Source organism: Ursus arctos, unplaced genomic scaffold (assembly GCF_023065955.2).
Source record: "Ursus arctos isolate Adak ecotype North America unplaced genomic scaffold, UrsArc2.0 scaffold_7, whole genome shotgun sequence".
NCBI lineage: Eukaryota > Metazoa > Chordata > Mammalia > Carnivora > Ursidae > Ursus > Ursus arctos.
This window is the reverse complement of record NW_026623089.1, coordinates 42,737,238-42,759,812: the sequence shown is the minus strand read 5'-3', so window position 1 is coordinate 42,759,812 and position 22,575 is coordinate 42,737,238. Positions and strand designations below refer to the sequence as shown.

General features: G+C 46.3%; 1 long non-coding RNA gene across 2 annotated transcripts in view; it reads left to right on the top strand.

Annotated features, from left to right (window-relative positions):
- Nucleotides 1-8,801: 8,801 nt before the first annotated feature.
- The window catches only part of LOC113259238 (uncharacterized), an 86,797-nt gene continuing 73,023 nt past the window's right edge, over nt 8,802-22,575 (top strand). The window contains exon 1 of one of the 2 annotated variants that reach the window (XR_007189977.2): nt 8,802-9,143. This is a non-coding gene — a long non-coding RNA (uncharacterized LOC113259238). The remainder of the gene's footprint in view (nt 9,144-22,575) is intronic. The other variant, XR_006410127.3, reaches the window with a different exon arrangement.

The window sequence follows — 22,575 nt, the reverse complement described above, 5'->3', positions numbered from 1 at the left end:
GTCTAACATTCAGTTCACACAGTTCATGCCCAGGCTTTATTTTCCTTCTGTCCCATTCTCGTATACATACAAAATCTAGTATGGCCTAGTTGATATTTTTGGTTACCTGCCATTTTTTGCTGTGTGATCTCTCTGGAGAAATTTAGGTCATCTGGAAGAGCCTTTTCCTCATTCATGAATTCCTCCCCCAAAATCCTCAAATTAGCATCCATGTTTTAAAAAAAAAACAAAAGAGAAACTGTTTCTTACAGGCCTTTCTCTGATTTCCCAACCATAAGAACAGTACTGCTGTTTTCCAGATTTGGGAACGTGACCTGTCATCTGATCTAATCCACACTAAATTTATTCAGGCATTCATTTTGAGTATGAATAATGCTTCTTTCGTAATAGTTTAGGTGATCATAGTTTTCTGCAAAAATACATCTAAAATGTTCATCTGTTAAAGTGAAAAAGGTATCAGTTTCCTTTGATTCCTCCCAATTAATACTGTTAAAATGCTTGTTGTGTGCCAAACCCTGGATTTGATCTTGTAGCGGAGGAATGAGACCGTTCCTGCTATGGAAGAGATCACATTACAGCAGAACAGACAGATCCCCAAACAGTGGAGGGCTACCTCCAAAACCATTCTCCCTTGGCAAATGTGCATTTGTGTTAGAATTTTTTATTCAACTACAGGTAAAAATTATTATCACATAATATGTAGTGGGTAATGATACATTCAACCAACTTAAGTCCTTTTTAAGGACATGATTAGTTCAAAATACTTTAGAGTTCTAAGGAGTTTTCATAACAAGTTTTAGATGAAATGTTACATCTATGTAATGTAAATTAAAAGTAGTTTTCATTAATTACAATGAAAAGAAAAAAGAGGATCTTTGATGAATTATTAATTCATGGTTTTTCTTAAGTTGTGTTCCAGACTAACGCTGAGATGCAAACACATGTACTCCAGGCACCTTGCTACCGCAGTCCAGTTCAAAGATCCAAGGTTAGGCAGAGCTTAGAGGAGACTTTTGGGAATGGGTTTAGGCCTGACCTAGGCAGCTCATCTCAGGACTTCCTGAGAACCCTAGATCTTGGTCTGGCTGCTCTCCCTCTAAAGGGAGCTTGGGCTGAGGGCTGCGGAATGGGAGCATAGTAAGCTGCCTTTCAGAGCTCCCCAAGAATTTAAGGGAGGAGAGGAGACCATGGACTTACAATCATTTGTGAATGTTAAAAAACATTACTGAAGTTGCAGAATGGTCCAACCACAGACAAAAGTATAATGGAACATGAAAACTTGACCTTTGCTAGTAGAGTGAGGCAAAATAGAATGGCAGGCCATTTATATACCTTTGTATACAAAGAGCGATTTAAAAGAATGGGAGATAAGTTTCTGACAGGAGGGGGATAATTAAATTATTCACATAGGAAAATCCACTATGAAAATAATTAGACTGTCTCTTAATGTCTTAAAAAAATAGAGTGTTCACATTATAACAATTAAAGTATTCACACCATAACTGGGACAAAAGCAAAGTAACAAAGCCGTGAATGCAGGACAATCCCAATTTATATGTGCTTATGAAGACCTAGATAAAAGAACAATAGTTAAGAATAGTGATAGGATTATGGATGGTTTTATTTTTTGATCTTCATCTTATATATTTTTTTAAATCAAGAGACTGTGCTTTTATAGTCTGAAAGGGGATTTTTTGTTTGTTTTAAATAGCAAGGTCATTTCTATTGCCTAGGCAGCATTTGTAAAGCACCTGGCACAAAGGCACTCAATAATTGATTCTCCTTATTCCACACCCCACTTCCCCTAGCACGCACACTATTTTGAGCCTAGAGAAAAAGTTTTATGGGAAAGGAAAGTTGGGTCACCTTGTCCTTAGGAATCTGACTTTACTCGTGGCTAGCACCACAATCCTACAGTCCTCATTTAAGTTTTGAACCCAGAAGTAGACCTAGAGCCTTCCCTGAGCCCAGCTGACTTGGGCTGTGACTTAGTAAAATTAAGGAGGACAGGAATCCTTAGTGCAGCCAGGCTTCCTCCAAGCTCCTGGTGCTGCCTGGTCTGCCTTTGAACCTTACTCATCCTTCAGGGTTCCATCTTGTCCAGCCTTTTTTGGTTCCACTGGGTGTGCACAGCACCCGAAAGCCGTTCCTCAGTGGGAGCCCTCAACACCCTGGAGCGAGCTGGTCCTCTCCACCACTCCTCTGGGACTGACACTCATGTCTCTCTATCTGGTTACTGATACATTGTTACATGAGTAGACAAATGGAAGGTCAGGATAAGACCTGCAGAGTGACCATGAATTTGAAAAACCCCAACCAATTGAGCTGAAGTTGGGAAAAGGTGGGGGATGGAGTGGAGCATTTCAATTCTTTAAAATTTCTCTTATTAACTAGCAACAGTGAATTAAAACATTTGAAATAGAAGATACTTAGTTTTCTAGGAACATGATATAACGGAATGTGAGATGTCACTAGTATGTCACAACATGTTCACATTGGCCTTAGCAGAATTTTATTCCTGTGCCCCACCAGACTTACGTGGAGCAAGGACATACGTTTGGGGCTATTGGACAGGAACTGGAACTATTATTAAAATCCATGGCATACAAAATCATTGCATTTTCTTAAATGGTTACTTTTACTAACCATGTTGCCCCACTCAACAGCATGGGTAAAACCCTAGAGGAAGGCACTCCAAAAAGATGTGGCAGGCAGTGATGATCCTTACATGTAGAGAGAGTCCGAGCCAGAAGAAAATGGCAGGAGCTTTGGAAACCTTCCTTTAGCAGCCTCTGGGCCCATTGCCCTGGCATGACCCCCAGGAACCCATCAGTATATTGGTCAGTATCCATTAGAGCCAATTCCTTCTCACCTACCTGTTTAAATCTACCTGCACTGTCCCCTTCCTACGGCTGCTTGTTCCCTGTCTCCTGTGTCCCTCTACACTTCTCTGGAGCAGGAATAGATGTGTCCTGGGCTTCCTTCAACCCCCTGCAGGGTCCCCAGGCCCAGCAGTCTCTGGTTACAGGGGTACAGCCACGGAGTGGTGAACCATCTTTGTTCACAGTGTCCTGGTATAGGGTGATGTATCAGCAAATTTTAAGTCATTTATGCAAAGACACAGCTAGTGGCAGATCTGTTTGACACCAAGTGTAGTGCCGCTGCATCATTGTTTTACTCCATTTTGCGTTTGGTAATTGGGGTTTGTATCAGAGGTAGGGCCACTATCAGTGACAAAATATCTTTCTCCCAAACTTGAATAGTTTACACACTTAGCATGTACTAACTGGGCCTGGAGATACTCATATCTATACCAACCCTTCTCCCTGTAGTATTTTATTATTAGTCATTGGATTTATGTACAAGCTCTCAAATGTCAGTGCCATGAGTGAAAATCTGTATAGGTTGATTGATCCTTACCTGGGTCCCACTGCATCATTAGAGCTGTTTGCTGTGGGATATTAACTCATCCTATATAACCGGACCTTCAGGTCTATCATCATGTGCTTGTATAGATTTTTAAAGTATGGTTCAGTGATGCTAGAAACCAGAACACACAAGTCTCAGAGCTTTGCCTGGCCATGCTTTGATTACAGACCAAAGACTCATCTGGTCAGTTCATCTCAGTCTCTGCTGCCTCCTGTCTTGGCCAAACTTGGGCAAGCTGAAGAATAGTCCACCCAGCTCTGCTTGCTTTGAGCCAAGGAGGAAGACCTCCACTTTATATTATACCATTGATTGATGGTTTCCTTAACATTAAATTTTCAATGCAGTTTGGAGTGAGTGGGAAAAGTCTGCCAGAGTCCAGGTCCCCAGGATTGAACAGTCCAGGGCCAGCTCACAGCTTCCTCCCCTAAGGAACACCACACACAACTGCACGCGGTCGAGAAGCAGAACAGGAAAAAGAATCCCTAACAAGCAACCTGGTGAAAATCCAAGCGTGTATTCACTCACTGTGCAGAGAGAATTCTTCCTATGACAACGTGTCTCTCTCATTATCAATACTTGTTTTTCTGTAGCTGGTGGCCTAACCTCACCACCACTTCCCCAGTAGCTTCTAACTGCAAATGAAGTTATTAGACTAAGGACTGTGTTTCTCCTGCCTTAGGAAATGGTTATTTTTCCTTTTATCTGAACAAGCCCCCCATGCTTAACCATTTTGTCCTTATGCCACTCGACACTTGTAAATCGTATGTGACAAGTTCAGCACTTCAAAGACATGTGCTTTTGTGCCACATGCATCCAACGTCTGATTCTCTGTAGGGGCTGAGAAGAGAGAAGAGACGAATGTTCAGAGTAGCGAGCTGTGCAGATCAGGGGGCGGGTGGCTCTGTGGGGAATGGGGCGAGGGGCTGCTCCTCTTCTGCATGACGTGGGCAAGAAGACACAACGCCCCTTTTAATCCCTTTTGATTCCTGCTGCCTATACTTTCTTGCTTCAGTTTCTGAGTGTTCCCAATAGGCAAGAGGATGTTGCCCCAGCCTCCCTGAGGTCTTTGTATTTTATGTTGATTTAGCACCCTTAAATAAGATCTCATTCCCCTGCCTGTCACATCTCGCCCTCCCAGAGCTGATACTCACTGGGAGGGAGATAAAGTGGGTTGTTTTTTCCAAAGCTGTGTGGCCTCATTTTACTTTTTTATTTAATTGCTACTTTATCAAGGCACACTTTGCATATCATATAATTCACCCATTCCAAGCATACAAGTCAATGCTTTTTTAAAAATTTGCCAGATCGTGCATCCCTCAGTATACATCAGTTTTAGAACATTTTTCTCACCCTGGTGAGATCCCATATGCTCATTAATGTTACTCCCTGCCCCTAACTGTCTTAGGCATTACTATTCTACTTTCTGTCTCTATAAGTTTGCCTTTTCTGAACTTTTTATATAAATGAAATCAAATAAGATATAGTCTCTTGGGTATAGTATCTTCCACTTAGCATAATGTGCCAAGGTTCATCCAAGTCATAGAATGAATCGGTTCATTCCTTTTCATTGCTAAATAGTTTTCCATTGCATGGAAACACCACATTCAGCTCTTGACGGGCATTGACATTGTTTCCAATTTGGGGTTACTGTGAATCATGTTGCTAACAACAGTCATGTGTAAGTCTTTGTTTGGACATATGTTTCCATCTCTCTTGGGTGGATACCTTAAACAGTGGAATTGCTGGGCCATAGGACAAATTTTTGTTTAAACCACAAAGCTGTTTTCCATAGTTGCTGTACTATTTTATGTCCCTACAACAACGTACAAGGTTCTTATTTCTCCACATCCTTGACAACATTTGTTATCATTTGTATTTTTTTACAGCCACCCTACCAGGTGTGAAATGGTGTCTCATTGTGGTTTTGCTTTGTGGTTTCCTAATGACTGCCATGCTGAGCATGTTTTCATGGGCTTTTTCACCATTCATAAATCTTCTTTGGTAAAATGTCTATTTAAATCTTCTGTCCTTTTTTTTTTTTTGTGGGCTTGCTTGTCTTATTATTGAAGTATGAGGATTCTATTTATATTCTAGATTTACCAGATACGTGTTTTGCAGATATTTTCTCCCCATCCACTGCTTGTCTTCATTTCAGAGTAATGTTTTTTGAAGTTCAGAAGTTTTCAATTTTAAAGAGATCAACTTTGTCAATTTTTAAAAAATACATTGTACTTTTGGTATCATATCTAAGAAATCGTGGCTTAATCTAAGGTCTTGAAGATTTTCCCCTATGTCATCTTTTTGAAGTTTTATTATTTTAGCTCTTATATATAAGTCTGTGATTCATTTTGCATTAATTTTTGTGTAGGGTGTGAGTTAAAGTTTTAAAGTTTATCTTTTCGCGTGTGGCTATCCAGTGGTCCCAACTCCATTTGTTAAGGCTATCCTTTACTCAGTGGATGGTCTTGGCACCTTTGTTGAAAATAAATTAACCACAAATATAAAGAACTTTTTTTTTTTGGACAGTCAGTTCTCTTTTAGGGTCTATGGATTCATATGTCTATCCTTTTACAAGGACCTTGCTTTTACCCTAACTGTAACTTTATGGTGAGTTTTGAAATTAGGAAGTTATAGTTCTCCAAATTTGTTCTTTTTTTTTTGGATTATTTTGAGCATTCGTGGCCTCTTATAATTCCATATATATTTTAGGATCATTTCGTCAAGTTCTGCAAACAGCACGCTGGAATTTTGATAGGGGTTGCATGCGATCTGTTCAATTTGGGGGAAATAGTCTTCTTAACACCACCAAGTCTCCTAATCCATGAACATGAAATATCTCTTCAGTTATTTATTTATTTACTTTTAAAGATTTTATTTATTTTTTTGACTATTGTGAAAGGAATTACATTCTTAATTTCCTTTCGGATTATTCATTGTTCATATATAAAAATATAATAATTTTTGCATCTTGATCTGGTATCCTACAACTTACTGTACTTATGTATTAGTTCTAAAGGGCTTTTGTGGGTTCTATGGGATTTTCTACATATAGGGTCATGTCATCTGCAAAAAAAAAAAAAAAAGGCAGTTACAGTTTTACTTACTCCTTTCCAATGTGGATGTCTTTTTCCTTCTTTTCCTGGTCTGATTGCATGGCCCTCTTGAGGCTCAGGCTGCTGATGTGGGACAAACTCGAGAGATTCCCTGTGGCCACAAACTCCTGCTGTGGTCTTTAGTGGCCTGGACAGCATTGTAGGGCAAGGAGGGTAAAGCCCGTGCTCACTTCATCAGAGGCTTGTCACACAGGCCCATGGAGCCAGGAAGCACATAAAGTGTGCAGAGCCTCTGGACTCCCTAGTCTGGGATCTCCTGGTTCTGAGAGCCCCACTGAAGGCTTTAAGTATTTTATTCCTGCAAACACACATTGCCAGAGGTGCTGACTGCCTAGGCCCCAAATGGTGGCCCTACATTGTGATAAAATTCATCTGTATTTTCCCTTACTGAAATATTAGGAATCTTAGAAATAAAGTATAGAGGCATTTGGGAAGCTGAGCATGCCAGACTGTAGGACCTATGGTTTTAGATATATGCTCCTCAAATGGAATATAGAGCCTCATGCCTGATACATATATACTTTTTAGCACAGTAAGAGGTATAGAGATGAGGAGTAGGGAGTGAGAGGAAGGAGATTATTCTTCATGGGAACCAAGACGCTTTAAGGAAGGTTAAGCTGCCTTCATTGGGGTAGATTACAATGTCTGATGGGTACACTCTAAAGAAAGAATATTCAATTCTATAATTTGAATTTTGTTTTCCAAATGTGAACTCTTTTTGCTGCAGTATAAACAAAAAAATTAGATTCAACAAAGTCATCTTTGTTACTGAAAACTGCAGAAGATACTGCGAGTGTCAAAGGAAACATGGAATGTAGGGGTTGCTGCCGCTTTGCTGGTAGAGACTACACTGGGGAAATACCATTACTCTGGCCCCCAGGTTGGTGCCCAATGAGGAAGCTTCGTACATAATAAGGGTTAATGTTTAGTGAAGGCTTTCTATTTGCAAGAATAGAGTTAAATGCTTTATAAATGCAACTGTTATAAATGAAGGACCCATTTTGTTCAGTGTTGATGCTAGGTGAAATGAAAAATACAAAATGCAGTCTGGCTACCAAAAATAATTTCACGGTAGTGTAAATTCTTTACTTGCCTTGGGAAAAACTATGATGGAATCCAAATACAAAGTCTTTGCAGCAACGTTACTAAAGAGGTCTCTGCACCTGTCCAGCTCACTTCCCGCAAGCCTTCCCCACGTTTGAGCCACTCCGAGGTATCTTTCTGCCCTGTTCACCCACTGCATCCCTCCACACCGTGTCTCTTACCCCAAGGCAACAAGGCCAGGAGTCAGTCCCATAGCCTCACACACACAGGAGCCTATAGGCCATATGGAGGCCCCATTTCAAACATCTTAGATATTCACAGGCACCGTAGTATAAACCTTGGTGTCTAAATAGGCGCCGTGCCAAGCACTTTGATGGGTACTTTATGTGTTAATTACAATGATAAAAGCCAATAACTCTGAATTCTGTGTGTCCTACTGTTCTAAGCACCTTATATACTGCCATCTAATTCTCAGAACAATCCTATGAGGCAGGTGCTAGTATCTCTGTTTTATAGAGAGGAAGCTGAGACTCAGAGAAGTTAAATAACCTACCTGAGACCCTACAGTTATTAAATGACACAGTATAGAATTTAAAAGCGGGCCATCTGGCTCAGAGTTCTTGCAACTAATCCCAGGGTTATTCCCACTTCTCAAGCTGTATTTCATCTCAGTTCATTTTCACAATAGCGCTTCCTTCCTCACATGATAAACTGAGACTTGGGGTATTAAAGTCACTGTCCCAAAGTCACACAGTTACTGAATAGCAGAATAGGCCTGATGGGGCTGAAACCAAGATAGTCTATTACACGATGCTGCCATCTAGTGGTAAAATATGGAAACTTCCTTACACATTTCATACCCGTTTCCAGAAGACTTCAAGGTTTCTAAAAATTTCAGAAGACAGAAACCCGGCAAAATCCCCAAAGTATTCAAATAAGAGTGAAAGCGTAACTAGCTAATAATGGAGGTATTACTGAGGCAGTATCTTTGCACTGAGAACACACATGACTCTGAGTTTCCTAGTAGCTAAGGCAAAGAAGGAAACTTAAGCGTTCCATTGCACTCACTGCCCCAAAATAGTAGGTCAGTCACAAGAGTTTGCCTGATCTTGGACCTCATCAGTCATTCAACAACGATAGTACTAAGAAACGCCCTCCATGCGGACATTCATTAACTTGGAAAAGCCAACCTAGGGTTTCAGGGTAACAGGTGTGCCTGTTTATATAACAGCCCGGCTCAGCCTCCTCCTCCTCTTCCTGAGCCACGGCTCCCGGGATGGAAATGCCCTGCGAGCGAAGGCTTTGGCAAACTCTATCCACTCGGTCTTTCAGCCCCAGTCTCCCACATTTCAATACTTTAGGCTCAGTTATGTTTTGAAAGCAGCACTGAGGACCTGACCCCCCGGGTTAGGACTTTGGAGAATGTCAGTGACGTTGCTCGGTTGTGCCCTGGGCTCCCAGAGTTGGACTCCGGACCCGCGCAGTCCAATGAGGTAGCTGTGAGTCACAGAGAGCTGCTGAGCATTTGAAATGTGGCTGGACTGACTGAGGTGTCTTGTAAGTATAAAATCCACACCAGATTTCATATTTAAAGAGGTAAAATATTTCATTAATAATTTTTATACCTATTACATTTGAAATAAATTATTTCATATTAGGTTAAATAAAATATGTTATGAAAGTTAATTTCACTTCTTTTTAAATTTTTAAATGGGTTCTCTAAAAAGTTTTAAATTACCTACGTGGCTGGCACTGTATTTCTGTAACACAGAGCGGGTCCTGACCATTTGCCTTCTCTACCTGGCTCCCACCAGAGGCCAGATGGACAAGGCACTGTGGTTGTCATGTGTAATGCCCAGGACCCCAAAGCATGTTCTGTGCCATCCAGGGGAGGAACTTTGTCCTTGTCCTCTAAATACAAGCTGGTTCCAGAGGGGATTTTCAAGATCTCGATAAGAACCACACCAAAGCTGGGTTAGATTTGGAGAATTTGGCTAAAATGCTCAGTACTCCCAAACAGCTTTGCTCTGCCAGTTGGGACATCTGGTTCGCTGTATGTGTACGCACAGTGCTGGGGAAGGGGAGTGTTGCCAGCGTGGGAGAGGAGGAAGGGGAAAGCAGGTTTGTTTTTCTGGAGTCCAGAATGAACAACCCTGTGTACCCAAAGTGAGGTCTCCCTTTTGCAAAGGGTTCCCCAGTCTCCGGGTGTATATTGCTCAGTCCTCTGCAGGGTCTAGGCCTGGGAGCCAGGGTTTCACTGTACCAGCTAAGGCAGGCTCTGATTTGCTACTACATCAGCTATAACTTTCGGAAGCAAGTCTCTGGAAATTCCCTTTGGAGTTTGAAAAGGCTGGAAGTGGGGAGATTCTAGCATACAACTTTCATAAACCATCAAGGTTCCAAGTGCATGCGTTTCCAACCATGCAGGAACCACAAGTCTCATCATGGCTGTGATTCTGTTTTTTCTGCATCATATGTTACAATATTAAGAGTCAGTTTCCCAGAAGTTTTAGCAGCTTTTCTCTGTCTGCACCAATTATACGGATAAAACTCTCACAGTCACATCCAGTGAATGTCAACAGATCCCAGGGCACCATGTTTGCATAATTACCAAAAGAAACAAAATTCCTTTAGAGACTTGTTGGAACAGGACAGATCACAGATCTGGGAATCTTTCACAGAATCTCAAAAATGGCATCAGGCTCTTCACTGGCCAACTTGTGAAGGCAACTTGTCTGCATGGGCTTCCCCAAACTTTCTGGTTTACTCCTAGTACATCTAGGTCACACACCAGCTCTTAGGTACGATGTGGGTAGGGAATGGTGCCGGCTCAGATTAGTGGAGGGCTGTGTGTGCCTCCCACGTGATAACTCTTTCTTAAATATCAGAGGTGCATGAGGCCTTCTCCTGGGGCTCACACCTGGGAAAGGAGGGATGAGAAGCCCCCCGCTGAGGTACACAGGATTCACAGTGGGGCTTTGGTCCTTTGGTAAGTGCGAAATTCAGTGGGTAGATTTGAAACCTGTCGTAGGCGGGATGCTCTGTAAGTACGGAGAGTGCTGAGTAGGTAGGTGGGTGTTTAGTAAGTCCTGCTGGATGCATGGAGGAAGCCTAGGGAGCTGTGCTCTGTCTTTTTGCCTGTTACTCTGGGCCATCGCTTTTGAGCAGCCCTTAAATCTCTAGGGAAACCCTGGCCGGGGCGGAGATGGTGGGGGAGGCGGGGCTTATACCCAGACCAGGGTAAAGCTGTCAGGGGAGGGCAAAGTCCTTGCGGAGCAAGAACCTGGGGATGCAGGAGTGGGAGCTGTGCCACCCGCAGCCGTCCCCTCAGGGCAATGCTCCTCAGGGGGGTGGCTGTCCTAGGAGATCCAGTTTTGGCAAGTGCTTTCCAATCTAAGAGGGGCTCCGGGGCCTGAGCCTGGAGTGGCCGATTTACAGGACCTGCGTTCCCAGGCACGGCCACAAGGGGGCTCGTGGCTCCCTCTCCGGAGCAGTTTCATCCTAGGTCTGGATGGGGAGAGGAGGGAGAAAGGCTGGGGGATGGGGGGAGGTCAGGGGTGTAGAAGAGGACTTCTCTTAGGGCCGCTGGAGCCCTGTCTGAGGGCGGGATCTTCCTTGAGCATCTGAGGGGCCAGGCCACTGCGCCTGAGTTCTTTTCTGACTTTGTTTCCGAGGATGCCAAGGACAGCCCGGAAAGGACTGAGCACTGTGGGAGGGGGGATAATTCTTTACCTTTCAAGGTCTTCCAGCGGGATTAAGAATTAAATTTACATGAAACAGATTAACTGGAGAAAAAAAATCCGTTTTATTATGTGCGCACGGAGGCCTAATAATGAAATTGAGACCTAAAGAAATGACACCAAGGCAGGCAATTGTTATACTTTTTTAGACAGAGACAATAAATTTGTGAAGAACTGAAAGGATAAAGAAAATAGATGTTTGGGAGCTTTAACTAGTAAGGAGTTCTAAATAGATTATTTAAAAAAGTGACAAGGTTTGTTTCTACAGCTTTCTTGGCTTTAAAGTTCCTGTCTGGGGGTGCCTGGCTGGCCCAGTCGATGGAACATGGACTCTTGATCTTGGGGTTGTGAGTTCGAGCCCCACGTTGGGTGTAGACATTGCTTAAAAACAAAATCTTAAAAAATAATGATAAATTGGGGTGCCTGGGTGGCTCAGTTGGTTAAGCATCTGACTCTTCATTTCAGCTCAGGCTCTGATCTCGGGGTTGTGAGATAGAGCCCTGTGTCAGGCTCTGCACCTGATCGTGAAGCCTGCTTAAGATTGTCCCTCTCCTTCTTTATCTGCTCCTCCCCCCACTCACATGTGCTCTCTCTCTCAAGAAATAAATTAATTAATAAATAAAATCTTTAAAAAAATTTTTAAGCTCCTATCTGGTGATAAGGGTGTCATTTTACTTCTTAGCACCAGGAGGCTACCTTACCTATGGGAGATTTGTTTCCTGCTTTCAGAGGGCAGAGGAGGGTCTGCGTGTCCTTGAACCTGCTGTTTCCCAAGTAGCTTCAATTCAGAATAATCAGTATGCCATTGGGGTGGTACGTTTTGGGTGGCCTGCCCTTGGCCTCTACAGCCATGCAGCCTGGGTTCTAGCTGCTTATCTGGGAGCTGTGATGACAGCGCCCTCCTTGCAGGGCTGTTGAGAAATGAAAGATTTCACTAGTTCACAGGGCATGCTTAGTTCCTCTCAAGTGCAGGGAAGATGCAAGGGGGTCTCTTCCAGAACAGAAGTTGCTGGGGTGGAGGGGGAGGGTGGAGGTGTTGTTGGGGGGGCAGTCCTGCAGATGGCAGGGTGGACAGGGTGCCAATGAGGACTGGGAACCTCAGCCAGGCAGGGGGCTCCATCGGGGACCCTCTGCAATCTTGGCTCTACTGGCCACATCCCCCAGGGCGGGGGTCTGTCTGTCTGAAGTTAGCAGGCCCCAAGCCTGCGCCTCGAGCTGTGGAGAACCCACAGTTAGACAAAGGGACTAGCTGCACAGTTGACAACCGAAGCCGAGGTTTCTGAGCTTCAGTCCTGCCCAGAGTGATATTGGGAAGCTACCTCTGACCTTCACAGGAGAGGCTGGGGCCCACACAAGGTCAGCACTTCCCACAGGCTGGCACCCGATGCCCGGAGTCCTTGCTTAATCCCACCATTGCCCCAGGACGTAGGGCTCCTGGTCCCCGGTTTACAGCTGAGGAAGGAGAGCGCGGTCAGTTTAAGGAGCTTGCCCACAGCCGCCCCTTTCTAGGGGTTACCACTGCAGGACCCAGACTCCCCCAGGGGTGAATCCCTGCTCTCCTCGCAGCCAGGAGCTTATCGGGCTTCCTACCTGAGCTCAGCATCCTTGTCTAACATCGCCTAGACCTTCCCTCACTGTTGGGGTGAAATGAGCTTCTTGAAAGCCCGTGAGGGCAGGTCCACGCCCAGAATGGGGGTTTAGGAAATAGTTTTTCCAGTGAGCCAGCAGGCAGCTGCCAAGAGCTCGTGGATGCAGGGCACGGAGTTCCAAGTGCAAAGGGTCAGGGAGGTGTCTCTTAACTCCCAGAGGATTGTTCTGTGTCTTATAAATGGAAGTCTGGAGTTCATTTATTCAGTAAATATTTATAGGGTGTTTGTTCTATGTGAGATCCAGTTCTGGGTGTTAGGGATGCGCCAGTGTGGGGGAGGGGGAAGGCACAAACCCCTACCTTCATGAAACTCGCATTCTGGTGGGAAAGAGAGAAAATGAGTAAGATAAATGGACCTTTAAATGGGGCTGTGCACTAAGGAAGAAAAGCAGGACAGGAGAGGAGCATGTGTGTGAATGTATGTGTGGGATTCTGGTTTTGTTTGGGGGTCAGGGCTGTTTCACTGGATCCCTGCGGGATGTGCAGTGGTGAGCCAGGTGACCCCATCCGCTGACTTGAGGCCGCAAGGGCTGGAGAAGCACAGTTTCTAAGCCCTGGTACAGATGGGTGCGTCACGAGGCCCCCCAGAATCCTCAGGGCTGCCTCTGTAGAAAAACGATGGGTCATGACCTCCAAGCTTCCGAGACGACAGTTCTTGCAAAAGCAAGGCCAGGGACACCGAGACAAGAAACTCTACAAAAAGTGAACATCTCTGAGATCCGTCGCTGGTTACGGTTGTTATATTTGACCATTTAATACTCAGAATTGAAAACTTTGGATAGCAGGCAGAAATTCTTGAATCTGACCTTCAAACACTGTTTTATTTAAAAGCATTAGAGGTTTTGCCAGCTAATGTGCTAAGGAGGCATTTACAAGGCCCCAGCCTGGTGTATGTACCCCCAGGGTCCTACTTTGGGAACTTGTTAGGTCTCCTGTGGATGGGCCTACAAGAGGTCACCCTCTTCTAGGTCACCCTAGAAGTCAGAGCTCCCTGTCAGCACGATTCTTGCCATCTCCTTGAAACGTGGGTGCCCCAGCCCTATGTATGACTACAGTCCAGGGGTCAGGTAGTCCTCTGTTGAAGGCCCAGTGGTTGGTCATCTTGTCCTGATTTGGCCCAGCTCTGGAACTGATAGTCTGACCACCAGGGAGGTCCCCACAGTCCAGGGAAAACCTGGAAGTTTGGTCACTCTGCTGCCCAGTGTCTTTGGGAGACCAGCCATCCTCCTGGGCTCCTGCCTGCCTCACCATCTGTGGCCTCCGGACAACCTCTGAGGGCCCGCGGAACACAGTTGCATTCGTGCAAGGAATGTGGACTTGGCTGGCAGCCTAACCCAAGGCCCAGGCCTGAGGGTCCCCCAGCTTCACTCTAGACTAGAGCCACGGGGATGTGATTTTGAGTTTTGTGGTCTGACAGATGTCAGTGCAAGCCTATTGTGTGACCTCGAGCTAGTTACTTACCCTCTCTGAGCCTCAATATTCCTGTGACAGTAACAAGAATAAAGTGAACAGAAAGGAGGGCTCAGGAAATGTCCTGGGCCCCATCTGCCTCCCTCTCCCCTACCATCCAAGAATGCGTCCTGGCCTGGCACCACTCTCTCTCTGCCTGAAGTCCTGCAGAAGCTCCTCCTCTGAGCTCTCCTTCCCGGCGTCTGCTTGGGGAAGTGTATCTTGAGCCCCCCTCTCTGATGGGCACCCAGTGTCTGTGCCTGTCCCTGGCCTTCCCCTTGGCCTCTCTCTCCCACACGGCAGACATGCTGCCCGGCCCTAGGCCTGCCTGTCATGGTGGACTCTCCAGCATCCATATTGTGAAGTTGTTGTGGGGTTTTCCTCCAATCCTGTAAGCTCTGGAAACTTCCTGGGTTTTCCTCTCCCTGGCTGAAATCAAAGGCACCCTCCCCACTGCCTGCAGCACTGGAATCAGGGCCTAGACCTGGGTTTTTAGAGGCAGGAGCCAGCTTCTCCCGGTAGCACCAGCCCCGGTGTCCTCTGCGCTCTCAGAAGGCCCTTCCTTCATCCTGACTGCCCGGGTCACCCATCTGGGGGCGCATGTGTGCTGCAGAGCCCGGGCACGCTGTTAGATGTGAGCCGACCAAGGCTTCTGGATTGTGGAGATTACTAGACGGAGCCTTGGGGTATCTGTGGGAGTGTGTGTGTGTGTGTGTTTCTCTGTATGTGTGTTTCCATGTGTTTCTGTATGCGTACTTAGGTGTGTAGTCTGTGTCAGTGTGCATATGTGTTTCTGTCACTCTGTGTGTATGCATGTGGCTCTGTGTGTGCGTGTGTTTTATGTGTGACTGTGAATGCATGTGTTTTTGTGCGAGTGTGAGAGGGTGCATGCGTGTGTTTCTCTGTGGTTCTGTGTGTCAGTGTGTATGCGTGTGTGTTCTATGTGTGTGTACATGACATGCATGTGTGCGTGAGCCCAGGCCCTCAGCAGGGGTGTGGCAGGCTCTGTGCCTCAGTTTTGCCCGAGGTCAGGAGCTTCTCAGCCTGTGTCCCCCTCTGCCTCTCTCTGCCTGAGGACTCAGCGGGGTGGAGGGTACCCAGCGCTGGGGCAGATGCTGCGGCCCGCTTTCTTCTCCCCAGCACCTCAGTGTGAAGGCTGGGGGCCGGGGATGGGACACAGAACCACGCTCAGGCTGAGCCGAGCCAGTGCTGTGCCCCTTCATGTGGCACCGGCACCCACGCGTTCACTGCTGGAAGCAAAAGGAGAGGAAAGAACCCTAAGTCCATGCCAGCCCTCCCTCCCCGGGCTGAGTAGGACAAAGCGGCAGGAATGTGGTCTGGCCCTTAAGCCTGGCATGAGGACATCGCAGTCCCACACAGAAACTTCTGGTCTTCTTCTCTGGCCCTTGGGCTGGGAGACTGCCCTGCCTCTCAGAACCTCAGCCCCCAGTCAGGGACTAGCCCTTGTCTTCTTCTCTCATGGCATCAGAACAGGGGCAGAGCCCGTTTGGACAGCCAGAGTACCAGCTGGAAGAGAGACAGTGTACCCCAACAGGTACCCAATTAAAGAGTGGATTTTCTGCATTACCCCTAGTTTAAACTCTTGTGTTCTTGTGAAAGTACTTAGTTGTCAACTAACTGCTTAGAAATCTGAGGTTCTCACCCATAAAATCCCTGAGAAGTTACCCTAGGTAGATTGAAGTACTGGTCCGGATCCTTCACCAACCTGTAACAACATCCTAAACCCACCCTCACCATGGCCTCATGCAATGCAGAGTGCACTTCCAGGCCCCAGCCTTCGGCCTTGGCCATATGACTGTGGCCAGTGGCACGTTAGCAGACATGACGTTAGCCGAGGCTTTGTAATGTGCTTGACGGACTGGATTTGCCCTCCTGCACTCTGGGATCAAACATGAGACCAGCTTCCCCAAGTAGATCCTGGGCCCCGCAATGAGCACACATGGCAGCACAGGCCTGGATGTACCGTGGGGACAGCACGCCTGCCGTGGAGCCCAGCCTGGCCAGCGGTACTCAGAGGCCCACATTCATAAGCATCAGGCTCAACCCCAATGGCCTTACACCACTGAGAGTTTGCGCTGGTTGTCCAGCAAAGCTGACTGACTAGTGTCCTTTCCTGGGTCAGTCCTGAATGAGTTACAGCCCAATTCCATGATATAAAGGACATCACAGGGACAATAATATTTTGAAGATTGTGCAAGCCAGATTGCTGTTGTCCTACCTAGGAGAGGAGTTCTGTGGTGTGTGTGTGTGTGTGGTATGTCCATGCGATACTTAGGTGTATACATGGTGTATGTATGTGTGTGGTGTGTGCACACGTGATATATATGGTATATACGTATGGTATGTGTGTTTCTGGCTCTGTGATGTGTGTGTAAGGCATATGGAAGGTGTGTATGGTATGTATGGTGTGAGTGTATAATATGTGGTCTGTGGTGTGTGTGTGGGGGGGGGTCAGAGCTCAGACAAATGGCCTACACACCAGTCCAAGGGGAGGAGCAGGCATCCTGCCCAACATCAGCTGGCAGGGAATTCCTCATGGACTTTCTAGATGAGCTCAGCTCGGTACTCGGTGCTACAACAGCATTATTAGCCATCTCGCAGTCCTGTAGCCTTCCACTCAGGGAATGGTTGACCCCCATAGATAGAGTCTGATTTTGTTTCCTTTCCCCTGGTGAGTGGAGGTGGGGCAGTTGTCCTGTCTCCATCCGAGGTCACAGAAGACACTGCTGCCTGTTAGATCAGCATTTCCAAGTACTATGAACTTCCGGTCCTCCTGCAATTAAAGTCACATGTGTTCGAAATATTCCGATTTGCCTTGAGTTTACACACTGGATAAGTGGTTTCCTTTCTGACAGCCGTAAAGTACGGTGGCCGGGGACCTGCGGGCCCAGTGCAGGCAGGTATCCCGTGGCAAGTCACCACCGGCCAGGAAAAGCCATCGTGGGAGCAGTGGGCCAAGGTGTGGGGGACAGGCCACATCCCATGCATATTTGCTGCTAGAACTCAGAGAAGCAGGAGGCAAGGCAGATTCACGAGATCGCTCCCTCTGGTTTGACAGGTGGGTAGACCTCCACAGGTTTCATGCAGGCTGTTAACAGCCGGCCTTTGGTCATCACTGCGGGCTCCCTTTCCAACCTCACTGCCAGTCTGGACACAGTGGGTAATTTGGGGGACTTTCTGGACATCTCTGGACCCCTCCTCCATCTCCCCTTGCCCTCCTACTGTGTCTTCCCTGGGCAATGTTTTGTGCAAAGACAAGGCATGCCAGAGAGTTGTCATCAGAAAACGTACCCTTGTGCAGGGGCCCCGTAGGATTCACTGCATGTGATGGCCAAGCTTCTATTTTGATACGTGGCTTCTGAAACTCAAGAAACAGGAGATTTTAGCAGCCGCTCCAGTTCCTCTAGGTATGATGAAATAATAAGACAATTGCCCCATGACATCTGACACAGAACGCTTCTGTTTCCAGTTTACCCACATAACAAGATAGTTTCATTTATAATGAGATAAATGGATAGCGATGCTCGGTAAGGCTTGGTGTCATTATAGAGCTATTTCTATGTTAATGGCGTTGAGAAGAGAATGCAGAAGTGGCTGTCACCGCTGGAAAGAGGTGATATAAAATATGCCTATTGCAACACAGCCATGGTGGAAGGCCCCTATCAATAAGGAGGGCGAGCAGGCAGTGTGTGACTTGCATGTTTCTTGGAGGAGAGGGTGTTTTTGCCTCTTTGTGCCCCCTCCCCTGGTGTCTTTCAGGCCATCACTCTGGTCTCTCAATAGGCATTTGGCCATCTAGGCCTAGGGGCAGGTCCCAAGCAGGTCCTTGAGAGAGAGGAACACTGCCAGTCATCAGCCTGGGCACCAACAGGCCAGGGAGGAGACAGACCATGGTCTTAGGGGCCCTGCAAGGGCCCTGACATTGAACACAGAGAAGCTGACTCCAAGCTGAGCCGGTAGTGAAGCCATGGGACAGATTCAAGTAGGTGGCAGAAAACCAGATAAGCAGAAGGGGGTCAGGTGTGGCTTGATTTGAGCCTACAGGAGGCCAAGGGGTGCTAGTTCTCTTTTTTCCTTCTCTGTGCTCCATTCCCTTCCACGCTGGGTTTTGTCTCGGGCTCCCTGTCATGGTCAGGCTCCACCTCCTGGCAGGGCACTCATCCTGTCAGGCTCTGGGGAAACAGAGCGCCCCTTTCTAAGTACCCACTAAAAGTGTCACTGCCTACCTTTGACACTGATCGGGCCACGTGCTCACCCCTGAAACAACCCCTGTGCCAGTCAAGATACTTGCTGTGCTTAGCCAGGCCGGGGCCATGGACTCTCCCTGAACCACATGGTCCCCAAAGGGTCCTCCTCCATGAGTCACTGTCATAAGTCTGGTGACTCATAGTCGCCGACAACGCCTGATGACAGGGAGGCTGGGTGGGTGAAGCAGGGTCAGGCCCAGAGCCTGCTGGAGTGGTTTAGGAAGGCAGATCCACATGGACCCTACGGATGTGGGATTTCTTTTCATCAGCTCTTAGGTTTGTCCTCTTTCATGCCTGCGTTGCTATAGGCCTATTTATTTATTTATTTATTTATTTATTTATTTATTTATTTTTTTAAAGATTTTATTTATTTATTTATTTGACAGAGATAGAGACAGCCAGTGAGAGAGGGAACACAAGCAGGGGGAGTGGGAGAGGAAGAAGCAGGCTCATAGCGGAGGAGCCTGACGTGGGGCTCGATCCCGGAACGCTGGGATCACGCCCTGAGCCGAAGGCAGGCGCTTAACCGCTGTGCCACCCAGGCGCCCCCTATTTATTTATTTTTATTTTTCCCTCTTGAGTCACTGTTGTCTGAGAAACCTTTGAGGAACACAAAACCTGAGTATTCTACTCCCCTTCGGATACCCTGGTGGCTCCCACTCCCATAAGATGAGGCCCCAGGACCTTAGTGTGTCTCCATCTCCAGCCTTCTTGGACCAGTCTAGGCCCCTAAACATCATGCTTTTCCTATGCTTGGGCTTTGCACCTGCAGCTATCTGAGGTGCCCGGCCATCCCCCTGCCCCACCCCTCTGCCAGCTAGAAAACTCCTCTGTATCCCTCAGGACCCAAACTGTGGCACTCCTTCTGTGATGCGTCCCTCAAGTTCTCCCAGGCAGCTGTCTTATCTATGCTCTGGCTCTCTGTGCTGGCCCTTTATTTATCAGTTTTAATAGCTGCCTCCTTGTCTCATGTCCCCAGGCCTCCGGAAACTTCTTAAGGACTGTGCCATAAAATATGCTTTTAAATGTTTTATTATGAAACATCTCAAACATTAGGAAACCGCAGAAAATAACAAATATGTATTCACAACCCAGATTTAATAGATAACAACAGCTTGCCACATTTGTTTTATCTTTCTCTTTGAAGAAATAAAAATTAGAAAATACAACTAAAACCCAATCCCCTACTCTTTTTCCCTCTGCTCCCAGGCTCCTGAAACTGGATGGAGTCTCTATTCAATGTCACACTCTTGAGAATTATCCGTGTGGATTTGTGTAAATGTCCTGTTTCTTTGTGCAACAACGGAGTGCTTTTGATTTTAACAATAAACCTTCCTTACCCCTTCTCCTTCCCATGAAGGGTTTGTCTTTGGTATTTCAGCATTACAGATCTGCAACAGTGAATGCTCTTGCTTGTGTCTCCTGGGCTCGCAGGCAGGAAGGCATCAGCAGATATACTGGTAGTGGTGGAATTGTTGGCCAGTATGTAAGTGGGGTCTCTGCACCCTCAACTTTAATAAACATTGCCTGAGTTCTCGCCAGGGTGTTTGACCTGTTTACACCCCCTCTCCCCAAAGGATTTCATTTCCATGCTGCCCTCAAATCTCATCAACACTTACTGTTGTGAGACTTTTAAATTTTTGTCACGCTGATTAGAAGGCAATGATGTTTTGTTTCATTTGCATTTCCTCATGACTCATGAGGCTGAGCCTCTTTCTTATGTTTGCTGGTCACTCAGGTTTTCTCCTGTGAGTTGCCAGTTTTCTTAATGGCTTGTTTGTCGTTCTGGGAGTGTTCTGAAGCCGACTTCTTTTTCTGTTATACACAACCCTCTCTTACCCTTCATTGCATCCCTGCAACTCCCTCAGTGGCACACACAGGGTCAGCCCTTGGTGAATGTCTGCTGGAAAGAGATATTAATCTTAAAAATCAAATAGTTATTTTACCAGAAAAAAATGCACTTATTTGGGAATAGCAGGGAATTGCAATTTAAGACATGCAAAAGTCTTGGCAAAACCATAAATAAATCCAAGGAACAAAGGAGAAGGATAATATTTTATGAAAAAGGAGGAAAGTGGGAGGGGTTGCTTTGAATGCAAGTCCATTGCAGAAAAGCAGGACTTCAGGGTGATGACGGTTTCTCATTGGCTGAGTTGCAAGGGTGGTGGTCGATTTCTTGCAGGAGATGCAATGTACATCTTTCCTTGCTGGGACCTGAAATTGATGGTCCTTTCCAGTCTAGGATTCTTCTATTAGTGTCTGTAATTGACAGTTTTTTCCTGTAATTGACATTGAGTGGTATTGGCTCCCCTTTCCAGCCTCTGGATTCCATTTTAGTGAGGTTTCCTCTTATTAATTTTCTCAGGCAGAATGAAGGAGGTGAGCCCATGGGCCCAGAGAAGCTAGTAGCCTCACTGTGCGTGTGATGTAACGCGCATGAGCGCAGGGCCTGCTTAGGAGGTGGGTCTGCCTGGAAGCCACATGCTAGGGACTCAAATCTGAGCGAATGGGAAGGAGGTAACAGCCAGCTGGGCAGGAAGATGGAAGTGGAGGCGCTGGGAAGGGATTTGAGCCAAGGGTAAAGGGCTGTACTTTAAAGAAGACCTCTGTTGGGGAGCAGATTAGGGAGGAGAAGCCTGAGGGGTCAAGCAGGAGCAGCTCCCATGAGAAATAAGGCCAAAGCTGTGGGAGGCCAGGACAGGAGGCAGGGAGGCTGAGGAGTCAGTTTCACCCTCCATGAAGAGTTTCTGGGTCTTGCTGACTTTGTCTGCAAGTTATTCCCTAACGTCTTGGGGAGGCAGGAAGAAATGTGCCCGGAAAAGCCAGGATCTCAGTCCACTTGCTAAGGTGAACCCATTTGCCGTGATCCTCAGGACTCAGATTTAGACATTTCATTTCCAGTTTCTTCCTATCCTGCTACTGTTCTGGGTCATTAAACAGCCTCCTATGTGTTCTCCATTGATCACACACTCGAGGGAGGACAGCTCCTGGGTGCTGTTCAGGGACTGTGAGCTAACAGCCCTCTCTTCCTGCAGTCACCATAGGAGAAGTGCGGAATGGAGTCCTGAGTCCTGAGTCCTGATCATGTCCTTTATTAGCCAAGACCCACTTGCACTCACAGCCAGAATTCAACTCTTACCTACGTGTAGAATAATTCTTTAAATAAATGTAACATTCAGAATAAGCTGACACTGCCCAGCGCCCCAGCACCTGCATAACACCTGGCACAGAGGAGCCCCAGTAATGATTTATTCAGCCAGTGAACGAAGGGACCAGAACACTCAACTCTAAAGGTGGCAATCCTCCCAGAGCTGTCTATAAATAGAATTCCAGTTCAATTAAAATATTACTGGGGCCTTATTTTATTTTTTAACTTTTAATGATGTTCATCTAAAATAATGAACATGGACCAGCCAAGAAAATCCTGAGATGAAAAATTTTCAGATATTAAGCTTCTTCCAGATATTAAACCTATTATAAAGGGACAATAATTGAAAGAATATGGTACTGGTAGAGAAAGGGATATATTAGCGGACAATATTAAAATGCAGAAATAGACTCAAGTAATATCAGAATTTAGTTCATAATAAATATGGCATTTCAAAACAGTAGAAAAATTATCTATCTGATAGTGTTGAAACCTCTGGCAAAATATTTGGAAAACAAGAACATTTAAATCTTGGTTTCATCCCATGCACAAAAATAACTTCCAGGTCCCAGGGGTGTCTTTTCTAGAGTGCATTTCCAATTCCCATCAGGCCAGGCTGCATTGCTGCTTGCCTCCAGCCTTCCCAATGGAGGGGTCTTGGGCCTAGCCCCCCTTCCTTGGCCTGTCATGAAAGGATGGGCATGGGTCCCTGGCTCTGCACCTGGCCTTTCTGCTC